We start from the raw sequence: 20,114 nt of genomic DNA, 5'->3' as shown, positions 1-20,114 counted from the left end.
GTGTTGCCGTGTGCTCGGTAGTCGGTATTAGCTCTGCATTGTTTTCGCTTTTACATTTGCTTTTTGTGTAAATGGAATTGTGTTTTCTTTTTTTTTGTGTGCCTTTGGTGGAATTGTATTTGTGTGCTTCCCGTGTGCCGCGAATAAATGTGCTTTATTGTTGAACTGTTCTCCCGCTTCGCTTCGTCTTTTCCCCCATTGAATCCTCATCTTGCTTCACGTAAAGGGTTGGTAGTGGGCTGAATACGCCCGATAATTAATCGAACCGTCGAGGTCGACGATAACACCGCTCGGTTATTCTGATAGTACGGAACGGGTCGCTTAAGTGGCCCGTGTCCGAAGTCGACCTGCGGCGAGGTGCGATCGCCCGGTCTACCCTCCGCGTGGGTACTTAGGTAGGTCGAATTTGGCGAGCAACCCTATCCCACGCGGGGGCTGATTGGCTCGATCGCGGTGAGACCGAAAGGTCCACCCGTGACTGGTTCCCGGCGTTAGTCCGAGAGGGTCACGACTGGATTGTCCGTCCGGTGGGCGACGTGCCGCGATTCGAGTTACGTGGCCGTCAGCACGCCGGCGGGCGCGAATACCGCAACACTGGTGTCAGGTCGTGCGATACAAATTCATCGCCCTCCTCGCGGCACTGGTATTGGAGAACAGGAAAACGGGCTGTCCTGTCTCCGGCTAAATTCACGGGAATCGGTCCAGGGGTGAGAGAAGCGACCCCCGATTCCCTCCAAATTACGAGCGATTCAAATTAACCCTTCACGAGAAGCAAGATGGCGTCTCAAGGCGAGCGGGAGCCGGGGGTATTAGAAATGTATATGTGTAGTAATGTAGAATCCATGGTCCAGGATGGAATCCCCGTGCAGGAAATGTTGATTGTGCAGGAACACGGACTCGCCCAACTGAACCCAGAGCCCGAAATAGGTGCGGCCGCGGTGTATGACACCTCCCCCCCCCTCTCCACCAAAACCCTTCCCCAACCCTTGCCGAAACGGCTCAGCTGAGTGCATCCAACATGGCCCAGCTATGCGCCATGCTGGCGGCAATGAACGAAAAGATGAATGCGAAAATGATCGAAAAGATGGAAGCGAATATGAAAAACGAAATGAAAGGCATGAACAAACAAATGAACGAAAAGATGGATACAAATACAAATGAAGTGAAAACGACGATGGATGCGAATACACAGCACATGAAGGAAGAAATGAAAAAGCTACGGGGTGAGACGCAGAACATGGGCCGATGCCTGCAGGCGGGCATGAAGGCCGTGACAAAGGAAATAATAGTTGAGACAAGAGAGGTAAAGGGTGAAGAGTTGGCAGAGACACGGGAGATAGAAAAAATAGAGGAAAGACTACACGAGGAAGACGGGGTAAGTGACGCACACACACACACACACAGAGGAAGTGGAGGATAATGGGGGTGAGCTCGCGGAGCGTGCAGGGACCCGGTGCGAGCAGCGGGATGGCCTCCTCCAGGAACGAGGGGAGGGAGTATGCCCCCTTGAGGCGGATCACGACCAGGTGAGTTCGGTCGTGCTTCGCGAGGTTGAGGGGAGGAGTGCTGTGGACAGGTGCACGGAGAGCTTGGGGGGTATAGAGGCCCCGGAGACCCTTGTGGGGACACGAATCCCCAGTGTGGTTGTCCCTGTGTGTGTGGTGCAAGGTGTGAGTGCGGCACCGTGTGTGGAAGCGACCCCGTGTGTGAGTGGTGTGGTGGCGATGGTGCCAGAGTGCGTGCTTCCCAGCACGCCGGGTGTGGATGGGGCACCGTGTGTGAGTGAGGCCGTGTGTGTGAGTGAAACGGCCAGTATGAGTGAGGCACCACGTGTGAGTGGTGTAGTGGCGATGGTGCCGGAGTACGTGCTTCCCAGCACGCCGTGTGTGGATGAGGCACGGAGTGTGAGTGAGGCACCGCGGGTTAGTGCCCCCGCGTGTGTGGGTGAGGCACCGTGTGTGGAAGAGACCGCGTGTGTGAGTGTCGCCGTGTGTATGAGTGAGGTACCGCGGGTGAGTGCCCCCGCGTGTGTGGATGAGGCACGGAGTGCGAGTGAGGCACCGCGGGTGAGTGCCCAGCACGCGTGAGTGAACGGCCGTGTGCAAGGTCGCTGTGTGCCAGGGAGACCGTGTGTGTGAGAGAGCGGTATGAGAGGGAGATGTCGGTTGGCATGCGGGAGCACGCAGCCGCGTCTCCCCGTGTGAATGTGATGGTGTGGACTGTGTGCGTCGTAACACGCAGGTATGCGTGTGTGGAATGGAGGCGACGACGGCGACATGGGAGAAACGAAAGCCGAGTAGCGGCTGTAGTTGTTTCGAGGACCGTGCCGGGTTCACCCAGCAGTGAGCACGCGGTTCGTGCTGTGCAACGCACGAGACCGCCACGTGCTCGCTTGCGAGAGTGAAGTCCCGGTCCGGAAACGCACGCGGTGGATTTGCCGATCCCGCGGACGGACAAAGTTTAGGCAGGTAAATGGATTTGGACCGGACGGGTTCTCCACGCGATCGTGTGTGTTAAGCTCCAACGGGCAAAGCACATGTGTTCGCGTGGGGAACCCCTCGAGACGTGTGGCTTGTGTTTTTTTTTTATGCGCACGGTGACGCCATGGCTGCACGTGGGGTTGGAATCCGGCAGGAGGGGTATCTCTGCCGGATGGTCCCGTCCAAGGAGGGACGAGGAACACGTGCAGCTGCATGACGTCACGGGCAGGTGCAAAGTGCGCGAGCTCTGAGTTGCCGCGCAGGTGCTGCGCATGGAAAAAAAAAAAAAAAAAAAAAAAGAGCAAGCCTCACTTTCGGGTGCACAGGATTCCTGGGCAAGGGGTGAAAGACCCCCTTACCCTGGGCACAGGATGGAAACTAGTTAGGGGGAAGGGTTAGCTTAGCTAGACCGACTTCATGGGGCAGGGGTAAGTCCTCATGGAGTCCGTGGAATGGATTAGTTAGAGGGATTGTAGCCAGATTTAGGTTGGGAAATAAAATGATTAATGGAATTATTTGGAGACCGTGACAGACTGGTGAATGTGTAGAGGGGACGTAGTTTAGCTACGTAGTGTTAAAAGGAACGTGCTGTAGTTTAAGGGACGACGTGGGAGCACGAGTTAGTTAGGGGATGTAGTTAGAAGGATGGCAGAGTTCAGTGGTGTGTGTGTTGAAGAGTTGGAGAGTTGTGAGGTGAGTACATGGTGAGTGAGTGAGGCCAGCGGGTCTGTGTGTGTGGAGTCAATGGGGAATGCATTGTGCGATGAGTGATTGGGGGGAGGAGTGACTCCCGCCCAAGGGACCCCGGGGTCAGAGTAAAGTGAGTTAGCTGGGTTAGTCAAATTGAAAAATGGAGGTCGTTTTGTTGTTGGTGGGAAAGTAGGCTCGAGACCCATTTGGAGGGGTGCAGGAGCCCTGTTGACGGGCTTGGGAGCGTGGCTGCGAAAGGTGAGTATCGCTGAGTGGGTACCCCGGGCACCAGGCTAGTCGGCCGCGGTAGGCCATGGGCCCATGGGGGGCCGGGATAGCGTAGTGGGCACGGGTGCGCCTGCTTGGTGCGGGGGCCCGGGGCGCCATTGGCCGCGTGGGCAGTGTTGTGGGCACGGGTGACCCTCGGAAAGGGGCCCGGGAGGCCGGCCTGCCACGTGTACGTTTCAGGGGAGGTGCCATGGGGGGCACTCCCCGGTGTTAGGGAGCTGGTAGGCTCGGAGGCAGTGTAGTGCCTGGGGGTGCCATAGCGGGAGATTCGGCAGAGGGTCGTGCCTGCCAAAGGGAGCCACGTGTCCCAGCCAGGAGACCGTGTGAGGGCACGGAGAGAAAATTGGGGGGCGAGGCCCGAAATTGTAAGGACACCAACACAGGCGACGGGAATCTGGGTTTATAGAACCAATAGTTTAAGCGAGAGGCGCTTGTTGAAAGCCCCGGGGTAGTTTAACAGTTAAATGGTTAGGGTAGATTAGGAGATGTACCCCTCCGCACCATCCATCCCCTCGCTCTCGTTGTGGGCCGCTGGACCCACTTGGTGTTAAGATCGCCGAACTCTGGGGAGGCCATTCTGAGGCTTCGTTGGGCCTCGACACAGGACGTTAGCTCTCCCTTGTTCCCCTCCGGGAAGGGAACGTAGGGGTTGGGAGTAGGCTAGGTGACAGTATAGGTTAGCCGAACAAGGACGATAAAGGGGGTTAGGGGACGATTTATAGTGGGGAAGTAAAAATAAGAAAAAAAAAATAAGTTGGGGCTAAATTGGGGTTTGACAAATTAAGGGAGTGGGTATGTACAGTGACAGGCAAAGGCGATAGGTTGGGAGGGAGACAGGTAGGTAGGTCCGAGCCCGCCCTCCAAGTGGCCAGCACCACCGCACTCCCTCCACCAACCTCCACTGAACGGCAAGAGCTGGCCAACTTCATCGGCTGGCCGTGTTTTTCTTCAAGGCCTGTGCCGGCCAACTTCATCGGCAGCTGTTGTTTTGCTGCAAGGCCTGTGCCGGCCAGTTCATCTGCTGGCTGTTTTTCTTCGAGGCCTGTGCCGGCCAGTTCATCTGCCGGCTGTGTTTGCCTGCAACGGCCGAGTTCTGCGGGCTGAGTTTGCCTGCAGCGGCCTTCTTCTGCGGGCTGTGTTTGCCTGCTGCCTTTGCCATGCCATGCCCACTGCCCCTGTTCACCAGCCCCGTTAAATTTTTGCTTTGCCCCCCCCCCTGTTCATTTCCATGTGCGCCAGGATCAAGGCAACAGTTTGCAAGCTGCGCGAACTGCCCTGTTGGCAGCTACAACACGGGCCTGCAGTGGCGGCCCGTGCACCGTGTTTGTGTCCATGCATCCATTCGTTGTGCTCATTGCGTGTGCCACTTGAGCTGGCACGGAGACTGCGTTTGTGCAGCCCATGCACCGTTGTGGTTCACTGCATTCAGTTCAAACCGTTCATGCATCCATTCGTTGTGCTCATTGCGTGTGCCACTTGAGCTGGCACGGAGACTGCGTTGTGCAGCCCAAGCACCGTTGTGGTTCACTGCGTTCAGTTCAAAAGGGAAGGCCTTGGACTGCGTGTGAGCAGCCAGCCACGTTCCCTGTCACCTGCATTGTTTTGAGCCAGAGACTGCATGCGGGCAGCCTGGCTCCCTGCTAACTGCTTTCTTTTTGCAGAGTTCATTGATCCTGGGCCATGGTTTAGTGTAAAATTTGTAAGTTAAGGTTAAGATGTACTGTACATATGAGTGCGCCCCCGGCATGTATGTCTTAGCGCCGGCAATTTTATTTAAGTCGTCCGTGTGAGTGAGTTTGTTTAGATAGTTACGCAGCCCTCAGGTTATTTATTTTGGGGACACGAATACCATGAATGTCGCACCCAGGGATCCGTAGGTAAAATGTACTAGGGGAAAACTACACATGATGGCACACGAAAATTTGACGACTCGGGACGAGTCTGTAAAAAGGGAAGGGGGTAGTGTTGTGGTTACCAAATTCGCAAACCACCATTCAGGTCCCTTAGGTGAGGTATCTCGGTAAGTGCATGTGTAGTTAGGCCCAAACCCGTTGTCTAGTGGGAATACATGTCATTTATGCGAGCTGCGACTCTTCAGGATAGCCGTTTTTCTTTTACTATCTTTATTTTGGACCAACCGCCATGATTACCACCACAACCACAACATCAACCAACAACCACAACCACCGCTTCACCACAACCGCCACGACCTTCACGTCACACCTCGCAACCGTAGCATCGCCACCGTTCTTGCCCCGCTGTGGGTACCGGTGTTGGACTCGTGCAGGGCGCACGTTGAACAGCGTGTACAAAATCACGGATTTTGTGCTTCAAAAACGGATCAAAAACGACACACGCCCACTTTTTGCCGTCCAATCGGTGAGCGAGGGGCGATTTGGCCCCGCCTCCAGAACGATCGATATATGCAAATTTGTGGATCAAAAAGCCTTCACGCCCACTTTTTCTCGGGCCAATGGGGAGCGAGGTGAAAGGTAAAAGGGAGGGGGTCAAAGGCGAAGCTACGGAGGGGATAAAAGGACGGTGTTCGTCAGTCAGCAGAGTGAGAAGAGTGTGGAAGTCTGGAGCCCGAAGCCTGCAGTAGCTGGAGAAGCTGAAGAGAGTCGAACGAGGAGAGCCCAAAGAAAAGTCCAGGGTGGAGAGTCCAGAGGCGGAGAGGCGGCAGCGGCGAAGGCAGACGAGGGGGTGCTCGCGTCGGTGCCAGGAGCTGCACGCCCGAGGGAGGCCGGCAGCGCGTCCTGGCCGAGGTGGAGACGCACACCAGGGATAATAAAGATCCTCTATACCCCGAGCATCAACAACCCCCTCCTGTTTCCCCCCGCGCTGAGATAGTGCGACCAAGGGGCCCCTTTTCCCACCCCCTGCCAGGCACTGTCCGCGAGGCCCGCGGAGTGAGGCGCCATCGCCGCTCCGCGTCTCATCACCAGACGGGTAGGCGCGACCCGGTCTCGGCCTCAGGCCCGCCTCATTCTTGGGGGTATTTCTTTTCCTTGGTTTTGGGTATGTGTTGTCGGCGCCGTCTGTGAAGTAGAATTGTATAAGTGTTGCCGTGTGCTCGGTAGTCGGTATTAGCTCTGCATTGTTTTCGCTTTTACATTTGCTTTTTGTGTAAATGGAATTGTGTTTTCTTTTTTTTTGTGTGCCTTTGGTGGAATTGTATTTGTGTGCTTCCCGTGTGCCGCGAATAAATGTGCTTTATTGTTGAACTGTTCTCCCGCTTCGCTTCGTCTTTTCCCCCATTGAATCCTCATCTTGCTTCACGTAAAGGGTTGGTAGTGGGCTGAATACGCCCGATAATTAATCGAACCGTCGAGGTCGACGATAACACCGCTCGGTTATTCTGATAGTACGGAACGGGTCGCTTAAGTGGCCCGTGTCCGAAGTCGACCTGCGGCGAGGTGCGATCGCCCGGTCTACCCTCCGTGTGGGTACTTAGGTAGGTCGAATTTGGCGAGCAACCCTATCCCACGCGGGGGCTGATTGGCTCGATCGCGGTGAGACCGAAAGGTCCACCCGTGACTGGTTCCCGGCGTTAGTCCGAGAGGGTCACGACTGGATTGTCCGTCCGGTGGGCGACGTGCCGCGATTCGAGTTACGTGGCCGTCAGCACGCCGGCGGGCGCGAATACCGCAACAATATATATATATATATATATATATATATATATATATATATATATATATATATATATATATATATATATATATATATATGTTTGAGAAAACACACTGTCAAATATTCAGGTTCACATTCAATGGGGTTCCCAACAGAGCACTTCCCCAACAATGAAATGAAAGACCAAGAAGGAACCGAAAAGGAGGAAAGAGCGAGGATGGAATCATCAGGAGGAACACTGGATAGGATTAGGAACACTGGATAGGATATATATATATATATATATATATATATATATATATATACACACACACACACACACACACACACACGAATAAAAGGTAATGTGTGTGTGTGTGTCTCCTCCATAACTCCAAAACTGTAAAACCTAGCAACCTGAAACTTTGCATGCATACTAAGAAGACTCTAAGGAAGTGCAAGAGTGAAAATTGGGTGTTTCGGTGAATTAAATTATATAATTGTATCCTTCATCAGGTTATCCTCAGCCATCTCGCTGTCTGGGGGTCTTAAGGCGTCTCCTAAGTAACCTCAATGGGGTCTGAAGCACCATGTTTTTTAGCCTGCTCAACCATGCCTTGACTTGGAACAGGCTGCAATGATTTCTTAATGATAAAGTTTTTTTTTTTCCTTTTCTTCACCCATATTATTGAATGCCTGTTCATCATTGCTAAGAATCGCTGGGTACATCGCTTTTGTAAGTACTATAGTTTTCAAATTAGGAGCGAGGAGTGATTTCATGCATTTTATGATACTAGAAGCACCCGCTCCCTACGGGAGCCATCAAGGGTGTCATGTTATTATATTTATGCCAATTTTACTCCAAGGGGTCCCAGGATTACACACCCAAAAATGGTTGTGATCGGTTAAGCCGTTTTTGCGGTACCTGGGAAGACAGACAGACGGACAGACGGTGAATTATAGTGAGATGATTTTCCACGATCTACTTTCACGGAATAAAGTATATCAATGAAATATTTTTTTTCGGCTTTGAGTATCGGATATTATCCATACTAAATAAGTGTCGAAATCTGGTGTGAAATCTGATAATTTAAAGAAATAACGAGTCTTATAACGAAGTCGATATACTTATTTACTTTAATCAAGAAAGGCTATGTTCCCTCCTCCAAACATACACAACAAAAATGTGAAATTTCCAAAGCATTAAACTTATCTTTTTCTACTGTTTGGAGAATGATATTGAGTGAACAAAAAATTGAGGAATGTGCCAAAATTAACCAGCTTCATTGAGCGATATGATTTAATGCATTCACTGCTTGACATTGTGCCATATCCCTCAGAGGGTCTGCCTATCCTTAGCATCTGCCAGATCTGTATATTTTCGTAGGTTTTGTGAGGTGCTCTACAAGGGATCAAAGCAAATCTGGTGAAAAACAGAGGGATCAAAGCAAATCTGGTGAAAAACAGACGTTTTAAAATAAAATTATAACGTTTGCATGGACCGTTTTAAAATAAAATTAGAACCGATGTATTACGTGATGCGTGCACAGACGAGCAGGCAATGTGCCGGATTATCTGCAATGTTTATTTTATGGGCGATTAAGCTTTGCAATGTCTTCAGGATTTTTCCACATTAAACAGCAACTCTTTTGTGGATAAAGTCATTCTTTGAACAAATTCATTTAATCTCTTTAACTGCTGCGGGCACATTGAAGATTGGCTTTAAAGTTAAAGGGATCCTATATGGTATTCAGCCACAGCCTGGCCAGCCGTTCCTTATCAACCATTTAATTGGAGTGCTTGCTTGAGTGCTTAAGCCACTTGCCGAGTGCCCCATCGTTGATAGTGGTACAGTTTGTGTCCCAATTGGGATGTTCAGTCGGCAGTTGCTTCAAGGTAGAGGGTCATGATTTACAAAGGTTATGTGGTTTCTCTTTGTGATTTTCAAAGCAAAATATATTTGAAACACATCTGATTTCTGAGCGGTTTACCGTATTATCGTGTTTTCTAAATTACAGAACTACTTTTTTTTCCCCACCGGTCACATTATTATTTGCAGCTGTTTATAAAGATTAATGTTTATGCATGTCTCCCATAAATGTCTATAATGCAACGTTGTTTTTATAATTTGTTTATTGAAATTCCCCCAAAACAAGGGTGAAAGCCACTCAAGGTTTTTGGGTTGTATGCAGTACGTACTGCAGTTGGCAATCACACTGACTCCAACCTGCCGATTCCTGAAGAATTGGCGATACCGGCCAAGCACTAATACTGTGTGTGCGTGTGCGTGCGTGCGTGCGTGCGTGTGTGCATAACGCATTCCATTGTCTCTCTGCTAAATCCACTCACCACACCTTTCTGTTTCTCTCTTTCTCTCTCTTTCTCTCTCTTTCTCTCTCTCTTTCTCTCTCTCTTTCTCTCTCTCTTTCTCTCTCTCTTTCTCTCTCTCTTTCTCTCTCTCTTTCTCTCTCTCTCTTTCTCTCCCTCTCTCTCTCTCTCTCTCTCTTTCTCTCTCTCTTTCTCTCTCTCTCTCTCTCTCTCTCTCTCTCTCTCTCTCTCTCTCTCTCTCTCTCTCTCTCTCTCCCTCTCTCTCTCTCTCTTTTGTTGTTTGGGTGTGGTGTCATGGCCGCTTGCTGCAGCTGTTCTGTGCTGTGGTGTGGTGAGTTGCTCGTGTAGTTTTCTCCTTCCTGCCTCCCCTCTTTCCTTCTCTCCTGCTGTGCTTATCTCGTTTGTTCTCTCCAGATGTTTTTTTCTGCACCCTCTGTCCTTGAGAGAGAGAAAGAGTTTGAGCGGGCCTACTTGGGTGTGGCCTACCCAGTGTTGATAATGCTTTATTTCACGTTTTGTTTCATTATTAATTACCTTCGTATTCTGCGAAAGGTTATGTTTTGGTCGCTGTGTATTTATTTCTTTGTGAATATGTGTGTTTGTTTGTTATTCGCATTACTCAGAATGTATTAAACCGAATTGCATGAAATTTGGTGGGATGATTCGTGAGTATCAAAGGACGATTTGATTAGATTTAGGGAGCGATCGGATCAAAGGTCAAGGTCATGAAAAGGTCAAAAACACTCTTTTGAGCATAACTTCCTTCATAAAACAGCTATGGAGATGCAACCACCGCCATATTGTTCCATGACGAGATACCTTTCGGATATGTAGTGTCGGATTTGACGTAACGTCATCGGAAGTGCGTCTAAATGTCGTCACAAGATGACATAAATTTTCATTTTTCGATCTCATCAGTTTTGATCATACCGTTTTGTGGGACTTACCTTAAGGACGTCACACACCAACTTTGACTTCGATCGGACTGACCGTTATGACATAATTGACGTTTGAACATGACGTTTTTCAATTGTGGCTAAAATGTCCTGATATTTTACATTCAAATATCTATATAATTTATAAAGCAAAGTCTCCCAAATCCAGGCATTAGGATCAGTACCAGAATATCTGTTTATTGATGTACAGGTTTTGCCAATTAACTCTGTAGTCAAGGTCAAGGTCACACTCAAGGTCAAAATATACTTGTAGGCATAGCTTCAGATCTAATAGAGCTATTGACATGAAACCAATGTTAAAAGTTCAGTGAACTACGAGCTTTCAGAATGGTAGTCCCCGATTGGACGTGACGTCCCCGGAAGTGCGTCAAAATGACGTCAAAATGACGTCATTTTTCAACTTTTTAATTTTTCAGTGTTTATCATTCCATTTTGTTGGACTGCCTTCAACGAGGTTAAACACCAAATTTGACGTCAATCGGACTGACGGTTGTGACGTCATGGACGTTTTAAAATGACGTTTTTCTAATGTGCCCGGAAAAAAGTTGCGGCGGCGAAGGTATGCGCTCTACCGAGTGCCTGTTCTAGTTTATTTTGTTTTCCTTGGTTTTGACGACCTTGCCTGATCTGAGCAAAGAGGTATCAGTTAAATCGCTGTAATGGCGAATACACATCCTCGGTATGAGGCGTTTGATAACTTAACACGGAAACACGTGTTTGTGCGTGTTCCGCCAGAAGGAATCCTCACTGGAGGACGTCGTCCTGGCAGTCGGGAGTATAATCGGTTTTGAACATGTTCGCGCTGGGTCACGAATGAATCAGAAAGTTGTTGTGTTCGTGTCTCATGAAAATTTTGTCCACGTAGTTGTGAGTGAGGGGTTAACCACCGATAAAGGTGTTTTTACGTTTGCTCCCCCCATGGATACTCCTGCAGTTAAAATCGTTGTGTCTCATGCTCCACCATTCTTACCGAATGACGTATTATTGTCTGTCCTGTGTCATTATGGAACAGTTGTGTCGAGAATTTCAATGATCCCCCGAAGGAGCAGTGACAAGAGGATAAAACACCTAATGAGTTTCCATCGACAGGTGTACAGGTACTTCCCGATCGTGGCGACGACACGGGGTTGAACATTTCTTTCAAGGTAAATCTCAATGATCGTCAGTATCAAATGTCTGCCTCGTTAACGTGCTTTCTCTGTGGAACCTTTGGTCATGTGAAACGTTTCTACCCTAAAGTTTGGTGTTTAAAGTGTGGTGAAAATGGTCATGTAGATGTGGATTGTAAAAAGGATATAAATACCTCAAACGCCATTGAAAAGACTGAAGTGAATTCCGTTGGTTTAGCTGTTCCCGCCTGCAGTGAGACGAATGAAAACAATACCCCGGTACTCGGTGTGGAGAACGATGGTATTTCACTTCCCGTTAAGGAAAATGAGGTAAATCCAAACTTGTCGACTGTGTACTGTACTGAAATGGGAGATGCTTAGCAGGCAGACACGAAGCGGAGGAACAGTCGAGCCGGGCTGTGTTGCACGAGTGCGAGCGCGGGCGTACTGTGCCCGCGGCTCCCCTTTATTCCGTACTCGGTACACTCACGAGCCGGCCGACTCCAGCATTACTACGACGCCTCAGGCGGCGCAAACACCTCATATCCCTTGCCGACCCCCATGGCCACCTCCCCTCATCACGCCCACCATGCAACATCACCATGCCCTTCCCCATAGGCCCGCAGACTCCACCACACTCCTCCCCCCTAAAACTATGATTATTAACTGATTACCATTATAAGAAGCATGCAGAACACGAAGGACTTCGTATAATAATCATGGAAATAAAATGAAAATAGCAAAGTATAATAGCACACCACATCATATAATGTGTCGATGCGAGCGAGTGGAGCAGCAAAGGTCAGGTCTGACCGCGTTACCGATATGAAGCAGCAAAATGAGAAGCACAGCAGCATTATGCAGCAAAAACGCCCCCAGGCGGCCCATGTTGACATGACCCTGGCCAAGGTCGTAACGACCTCTCGAGCCAACCTCCTCCGGCCCCATCAAACGCCTCCGGCCCACTCCCCCCAGGCAGACCCGACGTAGATAAACATCCCGAGGCCGGCAGCCCGCTATCTGGAAGTCGTGGCGCCAGCCTTAGACCTTGGCCGGGGGCACCGAACAGCGCCGCTGGCTGCATGCATTTAATGCGCCAAAACAACTCACGCACCACAATCAGTTGAGACGCCAACGCCCGTCCCAACGGCCTTGAGCGAACACAGCGAGTTGCGCTCGCAATCAGAGGTGGGGGTAACGCCGACCAGGGCACCAGTCTTGGTTCCGAGTCGATCTCCGAGACCCACACGGCCGCTAGACGGGAGCAACTCCACCTAAACCACACTGCAATCATAGGCTCGTTATAAATCATTACGAATAATATTCGAAGCATCGCAAATTCATTTTTCCGTACAGCGCGCTTTTTTGATAAAATCCCAGCACATGACAAAGCAATTACCTGCGGCCCGGGACAGTGGACGGCCAACTCAACCTTTTTATTCGCCACCACCGCCCCTGAAGCCCCTACATCACATTGATCATAATCCAACTCCCATTGACTGATCTCCGCCACATCCACTTTTACACGAGAACTGCTGGCATTTATTTCAACAACATTAAACTGCATCACTAGAGCAAGGAAAAGCACATATGCCATGAACAACAACCCACAACCCGCATCACGAGTCCGCTTCTTGGTTGTCGACTCGATGTTGTGACTCGCGACTCCCTCTAACGCCACAGGCTCACCGTCACCTGTCGAAGCTGCCTGCACCACACCGACGCGCATTGCCTCACGAACCCTGCCACAGCGCGGGAACTCATCGCGAGCGAAGCGCGGGAACTCATCGCGAGAGCTGATACGGCTCTCGCCGCCCGCCAGAGCCTCGCCCTCGGTACTCGACGAAGGCCTCGAAGAGAGTACTGGCACATCTGGAGGTACGAACCGGAGACCCAGTCCGAGGTGCGCCAGCCAGTCTCGACCCAACAGGGGGGGCCCCTCCCCTCGTACAACGAACACCGAGAGCTGGGCGCATCAATCTCGGTAGCGCACTGAGACGTCGGCCCTCGCAAGCGGTGCAATCGCTTCACAGGTGTACGTGTATAACGACAAGGCCGTCTTGACCAGGCGAATACCGCGAAGACCACGAGCCACCCGCTCATCCATGACCGACACTGCTGCCCCGGTATCCACGCAAAACACAGTCGGTTGGCCATTCACTTCGACCTCAACCGTGAAAGGCGTCGTCATCTCCGAACCAACGGAAAACAGACTCAACTGTGGTTGCATCTCCCGCTCTGGCTCGCCAGCATTGTCAGGCCCCGGTTGCAGACCGATCTCCAGGTCACTGGGGTCCTCTCGCACCTCGTCATCCAAGACCCCAACGGAGGCCCCCGCCATCCGACACACACGCTTCAAATGTCCCACCTTGTGACAATGCAAACACACGGTGTTCTTATACGGGCACATTTGTCGCAGGTGCGGACCCCCACACCCCCAGCAGCCGCGGAAAGTCCCTTCGCTCCAGGTGCGACTGTGCTGCGGTGCCCCCTCGCTCCAGGCGCGACCGTGCTACGGTGCCCCCTCGCTCCCGGTGCGACTGTGCTGCGGTGCCCCTTCGCTCCCGGTGCGACCGTGCTGCGGTGCCCCTCGTCCCGCACCGCCAGGTGCGCGTGCGACCTGCGGCACTTGAGCCACCGCTCGGACTCCGGGCTGCGTGACTCGCGGCACTTGTGCGGTTACCGCGTGGACTTCGGGATTAGCCGTCATACTCCAGCTGGAGCTACTCATTGTGTCCTGGCCAGCAATGGCACGGACATCCGTGAGCGTCTGCTCGACAGACGAAGCAGTCACGACCGCCGAGTCGAATGTGATGTCGGTTAATCGCAGGATAGCCGCTACCATCTTCGCGTCTCACAGACCAGAAATAAAACGATCTCTGAGCCTTGTCGGACGCTCCTCTGCCGTGAATTTGCAAGGCACAGCCGAATGCTTCACTCGTGCCACGAAGTCCGCAACGCGCTCCTCGCCACCCTTAGCGAGATGATCGAACTGGAACCGCGCGAGATGTAACGACTTCTCCGGCGCCAAGTGGGTCTTCATTTTCGCCACGATGTCCTGAAAGGATAGCACATCATCACTGGGTCTATTTGGAGCCACCAAATCACTCAGCAGGCGGTAGTGCTCCGTTGATAGCGAGGCGAGCAAGATCGCCTTGCGTTTCTCTTCATCCTCTACATCATTCGCCCGAAAGTAGCAACCTAACTGTTCAGAAAACAACTCGAACGCATCTCCCCCGAACACGGGTACACGTCCGTGTGCCGTGCTGCGACCTTCCGCCATGCTCCGTGAGACCCTTGGCTCCGTAGCTTGGAACCGCCCTTACACACGCCGATCCGCAGATCCTCGTTCGCCAACTGTACTGTACTGAAATGGGAGATGCTTAGCAGGCAGACACGAAGCGGAGGAACAGTCGAGCCGGGCTGTGTTGCACGAGTGCGAGCGCGGGCGTACTGTGCCCGCGGCTCCCCTTTATTCCGTACTCGGTACACTCACGAGCCGGCCGACTCCAGCATTACTACGACGCCTCAGGCGGCGCGCACACCTCATATCCCTTGCCGACCCCCACGGCCACCTCCCCTCATCACGCCCACCATGCAACATCACCATGCCCTTCTCCATAGGCCCGCAGACTCCACCACAGACTGTTCCTGCTGATTCGTCGTGTCGTGAAGCAATGATTGAGGATCCTATTATTATTTCAAAAAAACGTAGAGCATCAGCTGCTCGTCTTTCTGTCGTTAATGCAAAGAAGGTAGTATTGGAGAAGGACAGCGTAGCTGAAAATACACCTCAATGTGTTCCTCATGTTTCAACGTGTATCAACGTGTATTCCAGCAGTGTGTGTGTGTGACCGCTGTTTCTCGACAACCACCGGTCCGATCTAATTGAAACTTGCCTGGTATATTGCTGGGGCCCTGAGGATGTGCCTTTTCAAGGTTTGATATTAATCGGACAAGTGCTTCCCAAGTTATGGCCATTTATTTACCAACCAATGACAGGACACGTTGCTGCGTCGGCGGGTGCGCGGCCGGCCGACGATGACGTCACGTGCCGTGCCGATTACGATGCAAATCGTTGCCATAGTTACCGTGGCGTCGGAGTGGCAATGGTCAATGGCGGCGAATGTCATGGCAAGCAAAGACAGTGAGGTAAACTTGATTTTAATTTGGATTTTAATTAACTCTGTGTGTGGAAGTATCACAGCAGTTGTTACTTCAATGCAAGCGATAATCCTTGGAATGCATGTGAACATTCCGTACGGGCACGCACTACTTCCGGATAGTGATGACAATGTGTTGTGATAATGAAGTGCCGTACTGTACTTAGCGGCAACGGTAATTGGGCGGATGTGGCAGCACTGTATTTGAAGGTCAATGGCTGGTGTTGACACGTATACCACGTACTCCGTGGAAAGTCATGCTGGAACAGTAATGGTATGTTATATACTATATTAGGAATAATGTACTCTGACTAATGTAATTGGTATTAGAGTATGGAGTTTAACTTCGTTATTATGTGATGTGTATGTGGTATTTGCCTTCAGTATTATGTATCCGAGTTGTTGTATTTTGTTATTCTTACCCTTTGTATATTTATGTTGTAGATATGCGTATGGGTTTTGTGAGAATAAAGCCTATCGAAAAGGTCTATTGTTTATTACGACAACACAATGTATTCTAATAATTTCTCGATTTCTTATGCGCATTTATAGATAAACACAATGCCCCAATCCAGTCGTCATTTACGAGAGTGAAGGAACGGCCTGTGTGGTTGTTGTTTCTGGCTCGCGGTTTGAAAGTTTTTTTTTTTAGGTTTTTTTTTGCATGTACGGGCACTTAAGCATGAGTCACATTTGCTCGACAGCTAGGATACGACGGCCGTACCCCCCCCTTTGAATTGACAGAAACGTGCGGCGGCCGCAGAGTTTCTGAGGTGGCCTTAGGGTGGCCCTACGCCATATGGCTATCTTTTACAGGCCATAGGGGTCTCCGTGGAATTGTAGCACAGAGTTATAACTTTTTTCATTTCTAGGTTGGTCGTCGCAATTCGACAAGCCGTAGCCATGGTGTAGATGTGTTAGACGTCGACCGTACGAAGGGCGTACGGTGGGCTTGCGTTGTTCGTGTGGCTGCCGTAGGCTCTTATCAATGAAAAATGAATTTTGCCAACCCCCAAAAAATTACGGCGGCCGCACTATTTCCACCGTTGCCGTAGGGTAGTCCTAAGGCGTCCCTGTGTTCAACGTACGGTGGCCTTGCGGTCTGTGTGACTACCTGCGGGCAACGCAGGGTCGACGCACAGTTCCCCGACGCCCGCCGTGCGTCCTACGTATGGTCTCCGTGGCAGTCTGCATCGACCGTGCGTCCACTGTGCGCTACCGATAGAGATCGGAGTATAGGTGTTTACCACCAGTGTTGGACACAAAAGCGATAATCCAATAACAGATAATTATCGAAGTTTACTTTTTTATTTGACTATTATCGCAAGTTAACTTCCATTTATCGTTATCGGACCAGTTAACTTCCGATAACTCGATTTTTTTTTTTAGTCCCATAACGTCCGTTAATTTTTGTCCGATAACATTTTTACCGTTTCCGGGTCGCATTTCACCGAACTAATTAATTATCAATGAGGAGAAAAATGTACATGATTATAGATTACTTGTTTTACAAGATAATGCTGAATCAGGCCGCCGTGTGAAGAAAAATGGAAGAAGAAGAGGAGGAGGAAGAAGAAGAAGAAGAAGAAGCCTTGCATTGGCGACTTCCTCAGCCATGCGGCTGCTAGGCTCTGCAGGTACTGGGTTCGGTCAAGGTTGAGAAAGCCGAAAAATAAAAACATATGTGACTGCTACATTGTGTGACCGTGGAAATACTGCGGCCGCCCTATAATTGCTAGTGGCCATACATTTTTTAGACCCTACGGCCGCCGAGCCAAATATGACAAGCATTACTAGTTGAGAAAAAAGATGGTGAAGTACGTCCTGTAGTTGAGGAAAATACATCACAAAGTTTGCAGATTATTTCTGAGAATATAAATTGTTGTTTGGGTGAAATAGATAGTGATGCTAAATACGGTGTTAACCCCCAAATGAACTGTTACCATCACAAAGTACGATGAACGGGCAGACGTTTAACACGTCCCTCTTCAGTGCCTCTTCACCGATGCAAATTCAAAATTGTACTCCAGGATCTCCGATTGAATCTATAGATAAGGCTCCACAAGAGTGTGAAACCACCATTTCAACTCCTGCTGAGCATAAGGAACATCATCGAAATGATGGAAACACACTACAGCTTTCCAGCGAACCTCCAGAGATTCTGAACATTCCATTAGTGACTTCGGAGGCTGAAATCCTCGACCCCGGAGGTACCTTGTCTGATGAGGAAGTTTAGGTGCCTGAGTTGTCTCAGCCTCTATCCGATCAGCCAATGATAGCTCCTCAGCTGGTTCTTTCTTTTTTTAAAGAAACTTATACACAGCGGAATATAGTTCTCAAAGATAAATTTCCTGATCGAGTTTCATTTTTTCAAACTGCCAAAGATTTTATGAGAAAGGTCAATGAGTTCTCCTTGACAAAGTCACAGTTTCACCGTCTCAGGAAATTCATTACAAGAGCCGGTGTTGAGGTTTCACAACACCCAACCAAACCCTTGGAATGAAGAAAATCACCTTTGATACCTTAAATATTAATGGTGGAGGTGCAAACCACAACCACCAAGCTCAAGTGAAAAGTTTCATGAAACGGTAGAACATCGATATACTTTTTATTTCTGGAAACACACATCACTCAGAATGTAGAGTATGATTGGTGTTGTCTTTTTTGGGGGACAGTGCTTCTTGAGAAACTTGTCCTCTCTTTCAGCAGGTGTTGCTTTCATCCTGAGACCTGGGCTCACACCTGAGTCATGTCTCTTCCGGGGGATTGTTAAAGGCCGGTTTATCTCTCTTGAACTAGTCATTAACAATTTCAATTTTATTGAATGTGTATTCACCAAGTGGAGCACAGAACAGAGAATGTTCTTGGTGTCTGTGATCAATCACTTACAGGCAGTTGATTTAAGTCGCTGTGTTCGCATTGGGGGTGATTTTAACAGTACCTTTGAACCTGGAATGGATAGGAATACACCGGAACCTCATCCGGAATCTTGTAGTGATTTATGGCTTTTCTATTCTCGGGTTGGTTTGTTTGATGTATGGAGGGTACTTTACCCCAATGAATCCCAGTTCACATGGAGCTGTCTTACCAGGGGGAGGTTTTCCTTTGCCAGACTTGACCGATGGTATATAAACTCATGCTTTAGGAACACGGTGGTCTCTCCAGATTTCTCTCCATCTATATTCCTAGATCACTTCGTAACTAACAGCTTTTTCTCCCTCAATCAATACATAGAAGTGCATATTGGAAATGTAACACTAATCTTTTGGAAGATTATCTATTTAAAGAAGCTTTCCAAGTTTTCTGGGCTAACCAAATCATAAGAAAACCCTCTTTTTCTTCAATGAATTTATGGTGGGACAATACAAAAACCCAGATTAGGGTGTTTTATCAGCAGTTCAAGGCAAACACTACAAATGTTAAGAATATAACAATGGCTTGTTTAGAAGCTGACATTGTACACCGAGAAAGTAAACTGGCTAACAGCAATGATACAGGAAGTTATCAATTATTACTTGAAAAGAAGACTCAGTTAAGAGAGTTAATCCAAGAGAAAGCAGCTGGGTTGTTACTCAGACTAAGGGTTAAAAACTTAAAGGTATCAGATACTCCTAGCAAATCTTTCTTTTGTTTAGATTCCTCGAATAAGTCACCCAATGCTATATTTTCCGTTTATGACCCCAACAGAGTTGTTGTCGTTAACCCCATGATATAAGGTTGTGTGTTAAGGATTTCTTCTCCAATCTATTTACAAAACAAACTGTTTGTGATTAAATTATGAACGTTCCTGAATGGGTGGAAAAAAAGATTAAGTAGGTGGAAGAGAGTCCTGCCCCACCTTTCATAGTGAGGTTGGGTCCTGATCATCACCAATTTAGTTGCCTCCTGTTTATGGCACAGATTCATTTGCCTGCAACCACCAGAAGGCTTGGTGAATGGAGTACAAAAGCGACTGCTGGACTTCTTCTGGTGAGGCCATCACTGGTTATAACCAACCATTATCTTCCGCCCATTGGTCGAAGGTGACCAGGGATGGTCCACATCAGGAGCCGTATAATGGCCTTTCGGCTATCCTCTGTAAAAAAAAATTGCTATCTGAAGAGCAATTACCCAACCATCTCCTGGCTTCTCACATTCTGCAGCAAGCGGGTGGGCTCGGATATGGCCGTAAATGTTTTCTGGTCCTGCTTCAGTGTGTCGACGCATCTTCGCTCTCTCTCTGATTTCTATCAGAGTCTATTGAACGCCTGGCAGAGCCTTTCAGTGTGCCGCCAGCAGGACACCTATGGAACAAAGATGTTCGCTCAAGAACCTTTGTTCTGCAATCTTCTCTTTCCCAGTATTCCCAGAAGTTGGGAATTCTGTCAACATTTCATATCAGCTGGAATCACAAAAGTATGACACCTCCGGCATGTTTCAGGTTGTAGGTGGAAATCTGCACAGGAAATAGTCGATCGAACAGGAACTCACTCCAAAAGAGCGATCAGA

The 20,114-nt window shown here is 49.4% G+C and overlaps 1 pseudogene; it reads left to right on the top strand.

Moving 5' to 3' along the window:
* The first annotated feature begins 11,383 nt into the window (after window positions 1-11,383).
* LOC147010410 (uncharacterized) lies at window positions 11,384-18,129 on the top strand (annotated as a pseudogene).
* The last annotated feature ends 1,985 nt before the right edge of the window (window positions 18,130-20,114 follow it).

This window comes from Eptatretus burgeri, chromosome 16, assembly GCF_056783735.1.
Source record: "Eptatretus burgeri isolate ZD-2024b chromosome 16, Ebu_testis_v1, whole genome shotgun sequence".
NCBI classification, from domain to species: Eukaryota; Metazoa; Chordata; class Myxini; order Myxiniformes; family Myxinidae; genus Eptatretus; species Eptatretus burgeri.
This window is presented reverse-complemented; position numbering and strand designations above follow the sequence as displayed.